Source organism: Schistocerca gregaria, chromosome 1, assembly GCF_023897955.1.
Source record: "Schistocerca gregaria isolate iqSchGreg1 chromosome 1, iqSchGreg1.2, whole genome shotgun sequence".
NCBI classification, from domain to species: domain Eukaryota; kingdom Metazoa; phylum Arthropoda; class Insecta; order Orthoptera; family Acrididae; genus Schistocerca; species Schistocerca gregaria.
The window spans coordinates 311,639,082-311,655,737 of NC_064920.1; positions in this window are offsets into that span (position 1 = coordinate 311,639,082).

Here is a 16,656-nt window from a genome sequence, read left to right on the forward strand (position 1 = left end):
CTACCTCGGGCATAGATGTGTGCGATGTCCCTAGGTTAGTTAGGTTTAAGTAGTTCTAAGTTCTAGGGGACTGATGACCTCAGATTTTAAGTCCCATAGTGCTCAGAGCGGTTTGAACCATTTCACTCCTCCCAGATCTCCCTCCCTTAGCAGGTTCCTCCCAGCAGTTTTTACTATTTGTCTTGTGTGCTCCGTCTTATGCAGTGGTTCTAAAGTGACGTCATTCTAGAGCGGATTTTTTAATAGTGGCCAACTTTTATCTTGTGCTGGTGACTTTGGTGTATTTTATGTGCTGCGCAAATCGCCAATGATTATATGGACGTTTCTTAAGTATGTTACACACTGAACGTCTCCGTGTAAGCGTATATTTTGATCCCATTGTCTCATCCCTTCTTACGTTTGCATGTTTCGTTTAATGTTTTTAATAACTGTATTGTCTCTTGGTTGAACAGCGATGGATTGTGCCACTGACAGCCCCACATGGGGCTGGGAATTAAATTACAATAAAAAAAGAAAGATCAGTCCTGGCTGTCAGTAGTTTTACTCCCGATGACGACGGCGGAGCTATCTACTTAAAGCTCGAAACGTTTGTTGTAATTGATGGGGCTTGAAAACTGAGAAGATTTCATTCGGTCATTCCACCGCGATAGACTCTGAGGACATCCTCTCCAAACTATTCCACTGCTTTATGCAATGTACAATACTGTAAAGTGCGTTCATGTCCTTCAGCATTTATTGTTTTCTTTAGCGCAATAAGAGGATAACAGCCAAGCCATGGAAAACAACTCCTTGCCGTGGCGCCACCTCGTCTGTACTCCACTGTTGGCACTGCACATGATGGCAGGTAACTTTCTCCAGGCATTCGCTAAACCAATGGCTTCCAGCAGATTGTCACAGGGTACAGAGCGATTCATCGTACCAACTCAGTCGTTTAAAGTTATCTACTGTCCTGTAACACAATCTCATGCGTCACATAATATTAACTACATATATGTGTCGCTTATGGGGAGCGGCTAGACTGTTTTTCCCGTTGTTTTTATCTCCTTACACGAGTGATTCCTTTCAGTGATCTCATGCAACCTTTTGCTACCACAATATACAATACCACACAGTTGTTGTCTGTCATCACGACCCATGTGTCTGAAAGTAGTATCTCCGGTATCCTGGTGCCCGGGTCGTATTTAGGCTGGCGCTCGAGCCACAACGAGCAGTTTACTTTGACTGAGCTTCCTGGGCCAGGCACCGAATGCAGTAGCATTACATCAGTCGGGAACGCACTTTGGAGTCGCCGAAACAACAACGACGTTTTCCGAGTCACTGGTCAGCTAGTGGACTTGCAAGAATTCAGTTCTTTCGTTCGTTAGTGCTAACCCCGACTTCAATGTGTTCCGTCATTCTGGACCTTTGATACGGGCGTGTCTCTCAGAAACTTTAATTTGTACCGAATCTAAGTTCACAGTTCTTTGAACTGTCCCGTCGGGTCTGCTAGCGTAGTGCATTTTGTATCTACTAGTTAGTGACATTTTCCTAAAGGCTTTAAGCCTCCAGTTAATACTGATATTTATTCTTTAGCAAAGAAGTGACTATTCGTTTAGGCTTCCAGCATCGATATTAATACTGCTGTTAATTTCTTATTCGTGAAGAGACTTTCCTTTCAATACTGATTGTTCTTACGTAAGAAGATATTGTCTTTCTAATGTGATTGATTCTTACCGTGCACTTAACATAAGTTGGAGAACACGTATTCTTTATTGTCAATTATACTTGTTGTAATAAATCTACGTTAACATTTCTTGTCCGCCAAACCAGGCAGACAGAACAGATATATTACTCCGGTGATATCGAATGACTGGTTTTCGACCGAAATCACTGAGCTCTTCTGATCGGATAATTCTGCTGTTACTGCTCCTGTACTGACAACACAGTACTTCTCGCCTCCTTTTACACTGATGAGTTCACCTCTCATGACATCTAGTAATTAATTACGCATTGCATAGGTGTGTCCAGACGTAGTCAGCTAGTGTACATAGAAATTCCTCGGAAGCCACTGTACTGCAACACTTTTGTTAATGCCCATAAAGTGTCTAAATCTCAGCTTGAGACAGCACAGGCCTGACAACCACTTCTGTGACCATTTTCAATGTGCTCTCATACACAATGATTTCATATATTGGCATAAATTAAGTGACCTGGTAATTCAGGTAACAGGGACTTCTCTTCCAATGCAGAAGATACAGCGCTTGGGTGGTTGCGGACAAAAGTGAGGTGGAGCTGTCTTGTACTGGGACCACATATTCAGACGTGCACCAAAAGTTACATCCTACAACATTTCAGGCAAATGCACTGTAGTATTCAGATATTGCAAGTGGCTGTTCGGCACGCTGGTAAGATATGTGGCCCAGTATGATGTTGATTACAGTTCTGCGTAGATGCTGCTGACACTTGGTATTCGGTGGTGGCTCTTGACTCTGGTGTAAGGGTAACTTATTACTATTACTCCTTCTTTGCGATAGCGATGAACTAAATGTGTGAAAGATTACAATTTTCACAATACTGTCACTCAAGAATACGAATTTTCTGGCCGTTTGTTCCAAATGAAGCCTTGGCCGAGTTTTTAAGCATCTTTTGGTTTAGTTGTGGAAAGCCCATGTTCAGGATCTTGTTCAGAAACTAAATGCTGCTTTATTTACTATTAGAACAGCATCTGAAATAAGTGACAGTTCAACACTAAAAGTAGTCTACTTCGCATATTTTCATACGCTTATGTCGTATGGTATTATTTTTTGGGGTAATTCTTCTGATTCAAAAAGGGTATTTTTGGTTCAAAAACGGACTGTTAGAGCTATATGTGGTGTATGTTCGAGAACCTCTTGTCGACTCCTATTCAATAGTCTGCGAATTCTGACATTGCCATCACAGTATATATTTTCTTTAATGTCGTTTGTTGTTAGCAATATTAGCGTATTCCCAAGAGTTATCAGCTTTCACTAAGTTAATACTAGGCAGCAATCAAATCTGCGTGTGGAATGCACTTCCTTGACTCTTGTACAGAAAGGACTGCACTATTCTGCTGCATCCATTTTAAATAAGCTACCACAAGAACTCAAAAATCTTAGCAGTAGCCCAAACGTTTTTAAGTCTAAACTGCAGGGCTCACTCCTTCTATTCTGTCAAGGAGCTCCTGAAAAAGCTGAAAAATTAAGCAAATTCTAGTATTACGTTGTTGATTTTCTTTATTTAAACTTACGAATTGTCGTCTGAATACGTTTCTTGTATTTAATTTTATCTGTTTCTACTATAGTGTTATAATTTGATGTATTGACTCGTTCCATGACCATGGAGACTCCTCCTTAATTTGGTCCCATGGAACAATAAATAAATAAATAAATAAAAAGATTCTTTCAGTAACTCATTCGCGGACACAGGAGCCGGAGCGACCTCTGCAAACAGATCCTGCATTTCTGCTTCACAAACTAATCTTAATGTCTTGCTCTGTCACTGTGACGAAGGAAAATCTATAGACAAACACAGTGGGGAAAGTTAAGAGCTCAAATATGCTACGGATTTCCCTCTCCTTGATTAAATAACATCTCTTGGCACAGACGACCCCGGCGATCAGGCACTGCTAAAACCCCCGCAATCAGTTGCGTCTGTCAGCACGAGTGCATTTTTATATGATGTCAGATCAACACGAAACGAAAGGCTCTATCTGTGTGGTCTTTGACACGATCGACCCAGCAGACGCCGTACAGTCTGTCAGATTAGTTTGAATCAGTTCCCAGCCGTCTGTAGCGACAACAAGGGGAAATCTTTTATACGCGGAAAATGTCAACACCTGATACAATGGCAAAATATTTATGAGTTCCAGTTGTTTGTACGTCAGTTTCATAAATACACTATTTTGTTACAGCTCAAACAAACAGTCAAAGGAGAACATTGTACTTTAGCCCCAGAGAGTCGAGACTGTAATCACCGTTCCACAATCCCGCTGTTAAGTTTTCGGTGGTTTCCGTGATTCCTCAAATAAACTCAAGACAGTTTCCTTCCGCATTCTTCTCTAATTCAAATTTTTGTGTCGTCTTTAATAACTTGGATGTTGATAGGACACCAAAATCTAATCTTCCTTCACTCCTATCTGTGCTTCCGCTACTCTATCTAATACATCTGGCTTACATTCCAATTAATAGAGAGAAAGCATGAGCATATTATAAAGATCATGTTAGTCAGCAGTAGCAGACGAACAAATAAACAATGCGTGAAGAAGATTTGCTAGGGAGTTTCATAGAAACTGTAACTTATTTCATTTCGAAAAAAGAAACCATGGTTGTGGCAGTTCACATAGTCAATGGCCTGAATGAATGTCTTCAAATTTACAAATCTCCAACCACCCGTTCTGGAGCGCAAACTAGTTAGTAACATCAGTTCTGCTATTCTGAATCAGAAGAGGCATCCATAAAAGATCTTCACGTCTTACTGGGACCCTAAATTTCCATCTGACTGCCGAAACACACGTAATTCTTACAATAAACGACGATCCAGGCGAAGAACAACTCCAAGAAATGAACACCTCTTCCTACTACCGGACAAAGCTTAAAATGAAAATTGAATTCAACTTGAATGAAATAAATTCATCAAACTACCACTCAGTCCTCACATCACGTAAAGCAAAAACAGTGAATTACTGAACACTAATATTTCGAATATATTCTGAACCCACACCAACACTGACTGCATCTTGGGTCATCTAGCTACCCTTTCTTTAAGAGAATCAATCAAGGTTAAATTTAGACAATTATGGTAGCCTGGCGCAGTAAAAAGTGTTACGTCAGTCGCGAGTTGATACAATGCCAAGACTTTCACTGAGTGAGCTTCCTGAACCAGGCACCGAATGCAGTACCATTACATCAATCAGGAACACACTTTGGAGTCGCCGCGGCTATGACGTCGACTTCCGAGTTATTGGTAAGCTAGTGGACTTGCAACAATTCAGGTCTTTCGTTCGTTAGTGCTAACCCCGACTTCAATGAGTTCCGTTATACTGGAACTTCGATACTGGACTGTCCTTCAGGAACTTTAATCTGTACCGAATCTAAGTTCACAATTATCACAATATTCTTTGGACTGTCCCTTCGGATCTGTAACTTTTGTTATCGTTTTGCATTTTGTATCTACTCGTAACTGACATTTTTCAAGCCTCCAGTCAGTATTGATATTTATTCTTTATCAAAGAAGTGACTGTTGCGTTTAAGCTCCCAGAATCGATATAAATCCTGTTGTTCTTTTCTTACTGACGAAAAGACTTTCCTTTCAATACTGCTTGTTCGTACGTAAGAAGAAATTGTGTTTCTAATGTAATTAATTCTACGTTGTACTTAACACAAGTCTGAGTAGATGTATTCTTTATTGTCAATTATACTTGTTGCAATAAATCTACGTTAACATTTCTCGTCCGCCAAACCAGCAGACAGAACAGATATGTTATTCCGATGATATCGAATGACTGGTTTATGTCAGAAATCACTAAGCTCTTCTGACTGGACAGTTCTGCTGTTACTGCTTCTGTACAAACAGCATAGTAGATTTATACTGAAGAGTCCTCATGACTTCTAGTGATTAATTCCACATTACATAGATGTGTCCAGACGTATTAAGGTAGTGTACATAGAATTTGCTCGGAAGCCTCAGTACTGCAACACTTTTGTCAGTACCCACAGAGTGTCTAAATCTCAGCTTGAGAGACCACAGTCCTGACAAACATCTATATGGCCATTTTCGCTGGTTTCTCATATACAGTGGTTTCAGATATTGACACAAATTGCAAAGACTGAGGTATGACCTGGTAATTCAGATAATGCAGCAGATACAACGCTTATGTGCTTGCGGACGGAATAAATCATTAGAGAATCCTCGTTTACGTCGTGGTTTCTGTGCTCCCGTAACCGCACACACCTCATTCGTCCAGGAACTTCATTCATTAGCGGCTTGAAATATTGCGTTGTGCTACTTTGCTGAGCATGAAACAAAAGTAAAGACAACAAAATTATCATGCCCTACCTGGAGGCCTAATTGTATCACACAGCAATCTTATTTACTACATCGAACTAGCGTTACTACATTGTAGGGGAAAGCAAAAAAGCGTATGATCGGCTGATATAGTTGGACTGTTATACAATGTATTCGTTCGCTGTTTCCGCCAAGAAATTGATCTGATGGTGACGACAAATTTACTACATGGACAGCACATCTTTATAAACATCACTGTAATATGATGACAATTAAAATGCATGCAGTCCTTTATGGCATCAGTTTTAAAGTTATTGGACAGTGCACACATAGGTACATGTCGCATACATGATGTCACCACACTGGTCAGACAACTATTGTCAATTTAGAGGAAGTGTTAAATGTGCTGTACTGTGGTCGATGATCTTACAAATGTCTATGGGATTGATATTTTCAGAATATCGGGGCAGATTTTCTACTGGAATTTTACATTGTAGTTCAGAAAACATTCTTTTGCGTAATTGTTCTGCTGGAAAACGCCATATCTACAACCGTGAAGACATGAAAACTATCAGCAACGGTACTGAAATAGTGTCCATCGTTGATTGAGTGTAGCGCTACAACCTCAAATCGTATATAGCATGAACATCACCAAAAACTATTATACATTTCTCTGGTGCCTTGTTCTCCTCAATAACGACGTATTCCAGCCCAGCCATCGACTTTAGGAAACAGTTTGACGGGAAAACATGTTTCTTTTATCATGTTCACGAGGTTACTGATGTCGAAACTAATGAATTAGCTGGCGGGGCGCCAACGAACTGTCGTCCGCTGTGGAGACCACATTCCAGCCGTATGCCAAGAACGACGTGCTAAAATGTAGCCGAACCTTCTCAGTCACTCTACTGTGCTTTAAATTATACAAATAGTTTGGACTTGTTTTGCTTTACACATGGGTCAAGGGTAGCAGCGCATTTGAGATGGGTCACATTAGGAGCGTTCGAGATTGAGACAGGTGTCAGGCAAAGGGATACTCTCTCATGTTTTCTGTTCAATGTTACCTCAAAGAAAGTAATAAGGGAATGTGGGCAACAGGAGTGGGCTACAATACAGATAGATGGTAATTTAAATTGCCTCGTGTATGCAGATGATATAGTACAACTGAGTGAATCAAATCACGGGTTGAAACAAATACACCAGGAAATGGGTCTTCTATGCAGGTCGAGCTAAATTTAAATCAAGACAAAATGGAGTTCATGCGATTAGGAATATGACAGGAGCAGAAAGATATTTTTGAGATAGATGGCAACAGGTTCAGGAGAGTTCACCACTTAAAGTACTTGGGAACTTGATTTGCCAGTAACAACACTTACAAAAGAACATCAAGGAAAGAGTGCCAGCCCTGGGAAATGAAGACATCTGGAGAAATCTAGCACAAAATGAAAGGAATGATAACAGTTTGTGGAAGTAACGCGTGGTTTTCAGGGCGTGTGACCTCTTGATACGTATGTATGTATTTGTGTATGTATGTATGTATGTATATAAGCTTTACAAAACCGTCACATCACAAACGGCCACGCTCCTCCATAAATATGGACGGCGTTTAGACGGCTTTTATACTCCGTGTAGTACAGTCATATAATTCGTTAATTAGCAACTTTGCCTGCTCATGTAAATGTTTCAAATACGACGTCAACCACAGCTAAAATATTGAATAAAAGTCTTGAGCTATTACTATCGAACAATTTCGGCAGAAGAAGCAACACACAGAAATGAGGGTATGTCGTTATGGGGTCAGCACAATTTAGATGTGAAACTGCCTGTTGCATGTAGGGGAGTTTGAATATTGCAGGGAGTCTAGAAAACCGAGATTTTCATCCTGAAGTTAAATTTAGTATGGACTTTTTTTGTTCATTTTCTTCTGCTCCTTTCAGCCTTACCACTCTTCTGTTTGACAGACTGTTATAAGCCGACATCGGGGAACATCAGTTTGGGTTTTAGAAAAATGGAGGAACAAGCGAGTCAGTACTGGGCCTACGACTTATATTGGAAGAAATACTAAAGGAAGAAAAACCTACATTTATAGCATTTTCTCATTCAGAGAAAGCTTTCGACAATGTTGGCAGGAAGAATTCTTTGAAATTCCGAATGTAGCAGGAATAAAATACAGGAAGCGAAAGGTTATCTACAAGTTATACAAAAAACTGTCTGCAAATACAAGTGTCAAAATACATGAAAGGGGAGCAGTAGTTGAGAAGGGAACGAGACAGCGTTGTAACCTCCTCTTATGTTATCCAATCTCTAGCTTTATGTCTACGGGACGTTGTTACCTTCATCTTCCTGCGTGTCTGAAATAGACGTTTCACTTTTTTGTTTCATTTCGGTTGAAACTGACAGCATCGGATAATAACAACTGCTATCAGTCCTGTTGTGTAGAGGACAGCGTTGATTGGTAATGAACCTGGATGGGTTCCCAGAGGTTTAGGTTGCTGCCTTAAACAAAGCGAAATAAAGCTGTCTCTAATTCAACTCCTTGTGACTGCATGTACTTGTATTATTTACTTTCTTCTGCAATACAGTAACGTACCATTTCATATAATTAAAAAATTTGCCCATAGATGGTAAGACAACGTAAATGCACGCAGAAAAATAAGCGTACGAAATGATGCCGTAACCTTTCAAATATTTCTGGTGTCATTCGACCCACGGAAAGTCATTCCAAGGAGGAGGATGCAACCTTTACATTTTTTCGCTGAGAGGTGAAATGTAGTCGTCTGAGGATGCAAGCTTTTCCTCGCAGTACCTGTATACTTCTTTTTTGGATACTTAGCCATATATTTTTTTTTAATCTTCGAAGAAGAACGTGAGGTCTGTCAAGACAATAAAAGAGCGCACTATAGACCAGACCGTTTGTAAACATGATTTACACTTCACTCACACACACACACACACACACACACACACACACACACACACACACACACACACACACACACACAAACATACACATTTTTTTGTTTTTGTTTGGTGCTATAGCCAACACTTTCTCAAAACAGTACCAATACCCAGGTTCCTAAGTTGTAAGGCGAATATTGTAAGTGTTAGACCTCTCCCACTTATTGAATTCCAGCTGGGAACTCTCAGTACCACTGCCAGTTTGCCTGCTAATTGGCGATCAAGTCGCCAAATGTGGCATCGACTGAAATAAGACTTGCACATGGCAGTCGAATTTCCCCTGATGGAGCCTCCAGGTCAGCGATGTCATACACTCATTTAAATTTCACTCTGAGGTTAATGAACGCATTGTTAGCTCTCTACATACACATCTTACTCTGGTAGGTCATCGATTGCGATTGCACTCTACGAAAACACTGTGTCCTACTTGAACAGGCCATTCTTAAAATAGTTTCACAGATATAGGCTCTGTCTAGCTTCTGACACATTCCATTAGATTCCCGTCTCTAAAAGACCCTCCAGATCTTTCATTTAACGCTTTAAATTTATATAGTGCTCTTATTTATTCAGATTCAGTAGATAAAAGGAGGCTTCACACATGCACTACCTCCCTCCTTAGGGTAGCTCAAGATTCAAAAAATGGTTCAAATGGCTCTGAGCACTATAGGACTTAACATCTGAGTTCATCAATCATCTAGAATTAGAACTACTTAAAGCTAACTAACCTAAGGACATCACACGCCCGAGGCAGGATTCGAACTTGCGACCGTAGCAGTACAGTAGTTCCGGACTTAAGCGCCCCAACCGCTCAGCCACAGCGGCCGGCGCTTAACATTCATGTACGTCAAACTATATCAAAATACAATATACAGCCACAAAACCGAGTGCATAGTTATCATCAAAATTCGCTGTGTAACTGGGCAGAGTGAGAGCACAATCCAAAATTTATCTTCAGCACAGCCGACCTCATAAGACTGGATGGGATTTAGCGGAGTGGATTGGCTACTCGTTTCGCCATAACATGTAGTGTCCAGTGCGCAACATTAGGGCAGACTGCAAGATCCCACTGACACTATACGAAAACTTTTGGTTTGTCTGAAGCGGTACATTACGCCAGTTTCAGGAGACTGCTTATCAAACTACTTGTTACTAATGTGAAAAACACAAAATGTGGAAAAATAAAATAAAAAACAAACAAGAGTCGCGAGTGTAATTTACATTTTTTACTGTAAAATAAGTTCCTATGTCTGGTCGACTACGAACTCATTATAGATGGTAGGTCGGATTGCAAAAGGGCGATGACAGAAGTTAAGGATGACGTACTAGAAAGGAATAGTCACGTTTTCACCTAACATAACTCAGGGACACCACAGAGTATATTTTTGTTCTTTTTCTCATTTTATCCCACGTATGGGGCATGGAAATAATTATTGCTTATGTAAATTTGACACTACAGAATGTGAGGTGTCTGGCATTTTAATTGCCTGCCATGTTGCACAGGAACCAATCACATTGCAAAGTGTACAGTACTGCTCAGAATAATGAAGGGCACTGGTAACTGTGAGTACAATTGAGGAAGTTACATCTTATTGACACTCAACAGGAAGCGCACACACTCTAAATACACACAACAAAACCCGCTCCCGTTCATTCCTAGGACTTCAGAAGTAGGAAAGGCACTTTAAATCAAGAGCTGAAAAATGGTGAGAAATTCTTGAATATCACAGAACTTAGTATAGTGAATTCTTAATCTGGAGGCTCTGTCCATAGATAGTAAGCCGGCCGGAGTGACCGTGCGGTTCTAGGCGCTACAGTCTGGAGCCGAGTGACTGCTACGGTCGCAGGTTCGAATCCTGCCTCGGTCATGGATGTGTGTGATGTCTTTAGGTTAGTTAGGTTTAATTAGTTCTAAGTTCTAGGCGACTGATGACCTCAGAAGTTAAGTCGCATCGTGCTCAGAGCCATTTGAACCATTTGAACCATAGGTAGTAAGCAACCGGACAGCGCCAGGATTCCGATCATAGTTCACTTTCGGTTCAAAAATGGTTCAAATGGCTCTGAGCACTATGGGACTTAACATCTGTGGTCATCAGTCCCCTACAACTTAGAACTACTTAAAACTAACTAACCTAAGGACATCACACACATGCATGCTCGAGGCAGGATTCGAACCTGCGACCGTAGCAGTCACGCGGTTCCGGACTGAGCGCCTAGAACCGCTAGACCACTGCGGCCGGCCCACTTTCGGCAATTATTTTTTGTTTTCATGTATTAAATACGAAGTCAACAGATCGAATGTTCACGATTCTTAATATGATATTTTGGCCCTAGAAAGGGCACAGCACTTCGTTTCCTTACCACTTAATATCCCGCCTAAAGAATATCTGCATTCTGCGAGGAAGTAAGTTTTTGAGGTGAGTAATAAATCTCTCGTTTTTGTGACACATCCTCCCAGGCAACTTGGGCGAGGCTCGAAAGGTCATCGCTGGTTCTTGGCACGGACGTCAGATTTGTTTTCTCGCGTAGTCCCTCTCGCCTCCATCCAGTGCGGATGAAGAGGTCTCGTGCAGAAGGAGGCCACTCGAGAAATCTCTTTCTCTTCTGTAAACCATTCATGCACTGCCGCCGACATGTGTTTTGGGTCGGTTAAGAACAAACGTTACGTCAGTTTTATCATTCTTGCCAACACCAATGACACTCGTTGATTTATAGCCTAGAAACGTTCACATCTACTGCGAAAAATAAAAATGCACATCGTCGCGTGATAATAATAGTCAAAAAGCTTTGTTATTTCTTACTATATGTCTAAAATTCAGATAAAACCAGTTTTGCGTAATATTTCAAGTACTAATTCCTCTTCCGCGAGTTCTTAACGTAGTTCTGAAAAGTGGAATGTTGCATTTCAATCACATCAATTCTGTAGCAGGCTTTGATGCTCGCTTCGATTTTCCGCCATCGCTTTTTATACTGTCAAGTGTACCTTTGTGTATGTTGTTATCAATCTACGAGGGTTTAATTTAAATCATGCCAACTATGTATTTACAGCTCGTACAAAATACATACGTGTTTCAAAGTTTTACTGACGTTCAAAGTAGTCACCAGCATTGTGTATAACCCGTTTCCAGCAATGTGGAAGTCTATAGGATATTCTTAGCAGTGCCAGGTGTGTTGACAGTTCGAGCGGCTCGGTCTACTGCTCGACGAATTTGTAGCAGTTCTGAAGCTAATGTCGTGAAGTGTTTCCTTTAGTTTACAAATCGAGTTGAACACACGAAGGTTTAAGTCAGGGGAGTGCAGCAGATGGTATAGCACTTAGCAGCGCCATCTATCAAACAAATCAGTAACAGCTTGCACTGTACGTGCTTGAGCATTGTCCTGCAAAATGATGGTCACATCCTGCAGAAAGTGTCATCACTTCTGTCTCTAAGCTGGTCGTAGGTTGTGTTCCAAAAATGAACAGCACAGAGACAGAAGTGATGATACTTTCTGCAGGACCTGACCATCATTTTGCAGGACAGTGCTCAAGCACGTACAGTGCAAGCTGCTACTGATTTGTTTACTGATGGGGCTGCTAAGTGCCACCTACTACAATCCCCAGACTTAAGCCCTCATGAGTTCAAGTCGGTTTCTAAACTGAAAGGAACACTTCACGGCATTCGCTTCAGAACTGCTACAAATTCGTCGGGCAATAGACTGCGCCGCTCTAACTGTCAACACACCTGGCACTGCTAAGAGTATACTACGACTCCCAAATCGCTGGCTACGGGTTATACACAATTCTGGTGGCTACTTTGAAGGTCAGTAAAACTTTGAAACACCATACGGCGCGTGGCGGAGGGTACGTCGTACCACAACTAGCATCTTCTCTCCGTGTTCCACTCCCAAACAGAATGAGGGAAAAATGACTGCCTATATGCCTCTGTACGAGCCCTAATCTCTCTTATCTTATCTTTGTGGTCTTTCCGCAAAATATAAGTAAAATTGTTCTGCAGTCAGCCTCAAGTGCTGGTTCTCTAAATTCCCTCAGTAGCGATTCACGAAAAGAACGCCTCCTTTCCTCCAGAGACTCCCACCCGAGTTCCTGAAACATTCCCGTAACACTCGTGTGATGAAATCAAGCTGCCCGCCTCTGAATTGCTTCTATGTCCTCCCTCAATCCGACCTGATAGGGATCCCAAACGCTCCAGCAGCACTCAAGAATAGGTCGTATTAGTGTTTTATAAGCGGTCTCCTTTACAGATGAACCACATCTTCCCAAAATTCTACCAATGAACCGAAGACGACTCTCCACCTTCCCCACAACTGCCATTACATGCTTGTCCCACTTCATATCGCTCTGCAGTGTTACGCCCAATATTTAATCGACGTGACTTTGTCAAGCGCTACACTACTAATGGAGTATTCAAACATTATGGGATTCTTTTTCCTATTCATCTGCATTAATTTACTTTTATCTATATTTAGAGTTAGTTGCCATTCTTTACACCAATCATAAATCCTGTCCACGTCATTTTGTATCCTCCTACAGTCACTCAACGACGACACCTTCCCGTACACTACAGCATCATCAGCAAAAAGCCGCACATTGCTATCCATCCTATCCAAAAGATCATTTATGTAGATAGAAAACAGCAGCGGACCTACCACACTTCTCTGGGGTACTTCAGATGATACCCTCACCTCCGATGAACACTCACCATCGAGGACAATGTAATGGGTTCTATTACTTAAGAAGTCTTCGAACCACTCACATACTTGGGAACCAATCCCATATGCTCGTATCTTAGTTAGGAGTCTGCAGTGGGGCACTGAGTCAAACGTCTCCGGAAGTCAAGAAATATGGTATCCGTCTGATACCCTTCATCCATGGTTCGCAAGATATCATGTGAAAAAAAAGGGCGAGTTGCGTTTCGCAGGAGCGATGCTTTCTAAAGCCGTGCTGATGCATGGACAGCAACTTCTCTGTCTCAAGAAAATTCATTATATTCGAACTGAGAATATGTTCGAGAATCCTGCAACAAACTGATGTTAAGGATATTGGTCTGTAATTTTGAGGATCCGTCCTTCTACCTTTCTTATATACAGGCGTCACCTGCGCTTTTTTCCGGTCGCTCGTGACTTTACGTTGGGCAAGAGATTCGCGATAAATGCAAGCTAAGTAAAGAGCCAATGCAGTAGAGTACTCTCTGTAAAACCGTTGGAATCCCATCAGGGCCTGGCGATTTATTTATTTTCAACCCATTCAGCTGCTTCATCACCCTAGGGATGTCTATCACTATGTCCTCCATACGGGAATCTGTACGAGACTCAATCGGTGGTACGTCTGTACGATTCTCCTGCGTGAAATATTTCTCAAATGCTAAATTTAAAATTTCAGCTTTCGGTTTGATGTCTTCCGTCGCCAGTCCAGACTGATCAGTGAGTGACTGGATGGAAGCCTTCGACCCGCTTACCGACTTTACGTAAGACTAGAATTTCCTTGGGTTTTCAGCAAGATATGACGTTGGTAGTGGTTGTATGCTTCGCGCATCGCTCCTTTTAGAGCAGCACGAATCTCTACTAACGTTTGCCTGTCCTCATTCTCCAGATCTTTCTTGTACCGCGAGTGCAACTGCCTTGCTTCCTGAGCATTCTCCGAATTGCACTGTTAAACCACGGTGGGTCTTTTCCGTCAGTAACCTACTTTTTCGGCACATAATTCTCCAATGCGTGATGTACAAAATGTTTAAAATTTGCCCATAATGCTTCCACGTCCATCGTACCGGAAGTAAATGAAGTCGACTCATTTACGAAGTGGGATGCTAACAACTGCTTATCTGCTCTTTCTAGTAAGAAAACTCTCCTAGCCTTCTTGACCGACTTTTTAACTTCGTAACCATAGTCGTATTGACTAATCCCTGTCTCAACACTGACACCGTCGATGAGGTCTGGTCTGTTCGAGGCTACCAGATCTAAAATATTTCCATTACGCGTTGGCTGTCGATTTAGCTGCTCAAGACAGTTTTCGGTTAATGTACTCAAAAGTAATTCACACAACGGCTTGTCTTTACCATCTATGATTAATCCATAGACATCCCAGTCTCTACTAGGTAGGTTGAAGTCGCCTCCGACTAATATAGGATGATCCGGGTACTTCTGCGATACAGAGTGTAGACACCCTTTGAATGATTCTAGAACTGTCACGGTTGGAACCTGGTGGCCGGTAATATCACCCCACAATTAACTTTATTTCCCCTAGCCCTGTTAAACGTGTCCATATAACTTTACCATCACACTCTACTTCGACCTTACAATATTTTTGTCAACTGAAATGAAGACACACCTCCTACGGTGTCTAATCTGTCTTTCCGATACACGTTCCAACCCTCACTAAATATTTCAGAACTTCCTATCTCAGAGTTGAGCCAGGTCTCAGTCCTGAGAATTATTTGCGCGCCACTCGCTTCCTAGAGGGCAGTATATTTAGGAACTTTATTCTGAACACTCTGAAAATTTATTGTTAATATCTTGACAGCTGAAGTGTCTTTACACTTATGGCGTCCTGATTTCCCTCCCTACACGTCGACTGGTGAGTGTTCATCAGGACACCTCGCACTACTGCCTAGCCTAAAAAAGAATGTGCACGCCACAAGTACTCTGCTACCCGAGTAGCCGCTTCCTTTGTGTAGTGCACCCCTGACCTATCTAGGGGCGTCCTACAATTCCCCACCCAATAGCGCAAGTCTAGAAATCTGCAGCCAAGACCGTCACAGAGTCGACGAAGCTTCTGGCTGAGACCCTCCACTCGGCTCCAAACCAAAGGATCCCGATCCACACTGGGAACCATGTTGCACCCCGCGTGCTAGGCCAGCGGTCTTAACCAAATCCGCGAGCCGCCTGTACGAACTGAGGATCGCCTCAGAACGCAAGCGACAGCCATAATTGGTGCCGACGTGAGCAACTACTTGCAGGCGACTGCACCCCGTACACTCGATAGCCGCAGGCTGAACCATGGACCTTGCCGTTGGTGGGGAGGCTTGCGTGCCTCAGCGATACAGATGGCCGTACCGTAGGTGCAACCACAACGGAGGGGTATCTGTTGAGAGGCCAGACAAACGCGTGGTTCCTGAAGAGGGGCAGCAGCCTTTTCAGTAGTTGCAGGGGCAACAGTCTGGATGATTGACTGATCTGGCCTTGCAATATTAACCAAAACGGCCTTGCTGTAATGGTACTGCGAACGGCTGAAAGCAAGGGGAAACTACAGCCGTAATTTTTCCCGAGGACATGCAGCTTTACTGTATGATTAAATGATGATGGCATCCTCTTGGGTAAAATATTCCGGAGGTAAAATAGTCCCCCATTCGGATCTCCGGGCGGGGACTACTCAGGAGGATGTCGTTATCAGGAGAAAGAAAACTGGCGTTCTACGGATCGGAGCGTGGAATGTCAGATCCCTTAATCGGGCAGGTAGGTTAGAAAATTTAAAAAGGGAAATGGATAGGTTAAAGTTAGATATAGTGGGAATTAGTGAAGTTCGGTGGCAGGAGGAACAAGATTTCTGGTCAGGTGACTACAGGGTTATAAACACAAAATCAAATAGGGGTAATGCAGGAGTAGGTGTAATAATGAATAGGAAAATAGGAATGCGGGTAAGCTACTACAAACAGCATAGTGAACGCATTATTGTGGCCAAGATAGGTACGAAGCCCACACCTACTA